This window comes from Limulus polyphemus, unplaced genomic scaffold, assembly GCF_000517525.1.
Source record: "Limulus polyphemus unplaced genomic scaffold, Limulus_polyphemus-2.1.2 Scaffold2274, whole genome shotgun sequence".
In the NCBI taxonomy this organism is placed as follows: domain Eukaryota; kingdom Metazoa; phylum Arthropoda; class Merostomata; order Xiphosura; family Limulidae; genus Limulus; species Limulus polyphemus.
Window position 1 is genome coordinate 161,144 of NW_013667884.1, and position 4,802 is coordinate 165,945.

General features: G+C 33.0%; 1 pseudogene; it reads right to left on the bottom strand.

Moving 5' to 3' along the window:
- Window positions 1-534: 534 nt before the first annotated feature.
- LOC106466487 overlaps window positions 535-4,802 on the bottom strand; it is a 32,100-nt pseudogene continuing 27,832 nt past the window's right edge.

Sequence of the window (4,802 nt, forward strand, 5' to 3'; positions counted from 1 at the left end):
CACTTGTCAGAGGTAATGCCAAGCATTTCAGCAGTTAGTGTGTTAAGAACCTGCCTCCAAATCTTGAGTCATTTCTCTGTACTGTTCCATGCCACCTCCACTGGTCAAGAACCTGCATGTGTACTGGAATGCTCCTGATCCTGTATCCTCTTCATGAGGTTCTTCCACTCTCCCATTTCATTTATGTTGATGGATTGTATGTAGGTTTCTTTTGTTGGCTAATATGGTTCACAATGTGTACAGTTTTTTTTGGAGAACAGTAAATCAGGTAATTGATGATGCTGTTATGTTGATGGATTGTATGTAGGTTTCTTTTGTTGGCTAATATGGTTCACAATGTGTACAGTTTTTTTTGGAGAACAGTAAATCAGGTAATTGATGATGCTGTGATACATTCAGGTAAAACTCTTTATTCCTAGAGCAATGGGATCGGTTTGCTTTATAATGAGATCTGATATCTCTTACCAAATAATACTTTATTTTTCTGAATACTTGAGTTCACAAGAACAAAATAAAAAAAATGACAATGCAAAATACAACAGTACAATCTTTATTATAACATAACACAAAGAATGTGTATTTGTTTTGCACAATGGATTGTTGCTTGTACTGAATTGGAACTACTCTCTCAAACTGATCAGGTCAATATTATTTATTTTGAAATTCAACATTTCTTAATTCACAAGTAACGTTGTATTTACTCAGAGTGACTATTGCTATCCCCCCTATGTGCTGTTGTGTTTTATACGTGTAAACACATGATGTATTGGTGTAGGCTACACTAAATACTTAATTATTAGTAAAAATTTTAATGATTAATTATATTTCTTCCATTTTCCTCAACTTATGTTGCATGGATAAAATAAACGAACAAAGTATTTGGTCATTTCTTTATCAAAAATTTTATTGGCTCATTTTAATAATTTGTTGGCTTTCTTTATTCTTATAACTTCTTAATGCCAGGCTTGATGTATATTTCTTGTAGGAAAACTCTTCCATACTTTCTCAGTAAAGGTGTTTCAACTCACCCTTGTTGTGTACTAGTGGCTTTATCTTGACCCTCATTTTAATCTCCTGCCACTTGTGCTGTAGTGGGTTTTGATCAGGTGGTTGAGCAAATCACTGAAGTCTTCTAACAATCTTCTGAAATAGAAATTCATTTGTGACTCAAGTAGGCTTAGGGTCATCATTCTGAAGTATCCATTCACAACCACAGAGTCACCACATGAGATCATTTGCTTTCCTAAAATTTCTCAACGAAAATCATTGAATCACAATGTCATCTGCAAAATACGACTGACCAATGCTAGTCATATGAACCCTTAGCCAAATTTTACCATTTCTATATTTTATATTTGAAATGGTTAGTGCATGCAGTACACAGATTATACCATCTGAGTAGGTGAAGCTCACTTCTGTCTCATCAATGAATAAATCTTTATGCCAATAGATCGCAGACTTATTAACATACAATTTTGCAAACTCTTCTTATTTCTTTAAGAGATGATCAATTTCTTTCTTGCAACTCACCAATGTAATCCCTTCACATACATCCTTCCCCTGACACTCAGTGGATCACGTCTGCTGTGTTTGTCTGCTTAAGTAGCTGGGTAATTACAGTGGCTATGACATGTCTGTCCTTCTTCACCTCACTCATAATTGTGGTCATCTCTTTCAACTGTTATTTTTGGTTTCCATTAAGTTCACACTTTCTTTTTTTGCTATAATGGCTAAATTACGAGGAGATATTGCCTCATCAAATACTGGATGTATAAAAACTGTCACACCACTTTCTTCCAGGAAACAGGCTCTGTCCTGAACTACCAGCCATTCCCATAAGGGTTGAAAGAGAACTTGAAACATCTGGAAATAACATATAGTTAAAAATATATAACTATGTATCATGGAGGAAAACATTATAACATTGCTGCAAATTTGCATATAACTTGTTGAAAAAGCTTAAGAAATTGGGTACTAGTTAGATATATAGCAATTACTTATAATTGTAGCCTAATTCCCTCTTGTAATAAAAAAAAATCTAAAATGGGATAAAAAAATATCCAGTAAAATTTAGTGTGTGGAATACCTTCAGCATTTATAAAGTAACTGCTAAATTCTAAAAATTAAAAAAATTGCTAAAATGGTATAGGAAGAAATATACCATTTAAAAACAATGTTTCACCACTGTTAATGTAGCATCATCAAGTACTTGGCATAACTAAACACAACAATTAAATACACCCAATTGGTGATGTTGCAAACATAACCTTGTGCTTAGCACCAGTATAAACCTACTCCTTGTGCTTTATTTATTAAAGGTTTGTATTCTTGTATTAAAATAGCTTCTTTTATTTTACATTATTAACATTAGGTTCACAACAAATATTTTTGACAATTTTTATATTCACTACAATGTCTGTATCCTTAAAATGTTGGTAGATATGTGGTGGAGTATGTCCATGTTCTGCTATTTAAGTAGTTAAGTTCTTACCAGTCTCCTCTATACAGTCCACACATTCTACACTGTAAACTACTTCTTTCTCAACTGTAGTTGGTTTAATTACATTTTTTAAGATTACATTCAACTTTTTACCGGGTAAAAAAATAAACTTATCTACAATTGTAAGTTTATACATCCTTTCTATGTCTTTCCACAGTTTTTTATTGTATTTGACAAACCAGGTACATAAGGAATTGCACAATAAACCATATCATCTGAATGGATTCTTTTCTTTTTTTCTGTCAACTATCAGTTCTTAAGTATTTTCTAACGACACTGATAAGATAATCATTCCTCTTCACCAGTACATTTTCCAGATAATGTACTTCCTTATCCAGCTCTTCTTTTGAACTGCAATTAGTTTTTACAACAGCTAATAAACGTTTTTATAATCCCTATTGTCTGAGATTTGTGATGAGCTGATGAACAGTTCAAGTACAAATCAGTATGAGTTTCCTTTCTAAATACATTCGTTTTAAAAGCAATATTAACCTTGCTTAACCATGATAATAGGAAAAGATAACTCACTCTCATTCTCATGGGTAAATGTGATATTAGGGTGTAGTAAATTTAAAAATACTAAAAACTGTTCAACCATTTGTCCAGAAACAAACCTAGCAAGTGTAAAGTCAACATATACCGTACTTTTAATTTTATAATCCAGCATATTCATAAAAATATTAGCTGGAATAGGTGCTAATGGATTGTTCATACTTATTCCCTCAATTCAAATACAGTTTGTGTTGTTGTAAAAATTAACCTTCATTTTAAACCTTCTGAAGAAAGTTGTGTTCTTGGATTTTCATCTTGTATAAAGCAAGATAGAATACAATCAATAGATTCGTTGATTAGTACTTGAGTAAATAATGAAACAACATCAAAACCAACTAAAAAACTACAATATTGATGGTACCTAATAACTTGGTAAAATGTTCTGTATTTTGTTATAACACATTCACTCTGTAATGGCATAACATCTAAATATCCAGGAGAAAAATTTATCTATGCTAACTCAAGGAGATAGGGTTGACGCCACTAACTGAATGTACTTAAGTGTCGTGTACAATTGTGCTGAGTACCTGGTGATGCCACGTTAACAGTGACGAAACGTTGTTTTTTAATGATATATGAATGTACTTAAGTGTCGTGTACAATTGTGCTGAGTACCTGGTGATGCCACGTTAACAGTGGCGAAACGTTGTTTTTTAATGATATATGAATGTACTTAAGTGTCGTGTACAATTGTGCTGAGTACCTGGTGATGCCACGTTAACAGTGGCGAAACGTTGTTTTTTAATGATATATTTTTTCTATCCCATTTTAGCTATTTGTGAACTTTTTAAAGTGTGGGATACCTCCAACATTTATATATCTATCTTGAAGAAGGTTTTAGTTTAAGTTTTTAAAAGCACAATGATATCTTATATATCAAAAAGGCCAAGTTGCATATCTCACTGTGGACTTTCAAAATTGAAAATAAGAAATCCAGGGAATGAAAACACGTCATTTTTAAAGGATGCCACAAAATTATTTAGGTTCAAGCAAAGGAACCATGTCACGGGACAGTTTTTTTTAGGATCATAACGGATCCTCTTACTACGGATAATACAGTATACAAGTATGATTCTACGGATAATACAGTATTTTATCTTATTGGTTTATCAGAACGTGTGTGGATTATACAAGTATGATTGGAGTAGATGTTTAATAACGACTCTTTTCATCCTGAAAACATAATTTAACCTTAACAGATATGATTGAAAAATTACAATTCTGGATTAAACCAGCACTTCAATGGAAGATATCTCAACACTTCCTTTTCACAATGAAGGGTGATTGTTGGGAGTATGAATGTAAACTGCGGAAAGGTAAGCCAGTGTTAGCCGTAGAAGGGCTTCGTCTTCCTGCAGTGTTGATTGGCTGACAGTTTTCTAGTGAAATAAACAGACAGGTCTGACTGTTTAGCTTCTTTTATGACAAAGTTATTCAATAACAACACCAGCAGTGTCTTCACATATCATTCTGATATCTGATATAATTGAGAAAACAATAGCAAACGTATTAAATGTCACAAGATTTTTACTTTTATTCTCAACAGCCTCCATTATTTGTTATAATAGGTTACAAGTAACATGTGAACAGTTACGCATGTTACAAATTCAGAGCAACGTTTCTTTAAATGTGTTGATTTATTTGTTTGAAGTTAAACACAAAGCTCTGCTCACCACGGGTATCGAAACCCGGTTTCTAGCGTTGTAAGTCCGCAGACATACTGCTGTGCCACTGGGGGGCAAATGTGTTG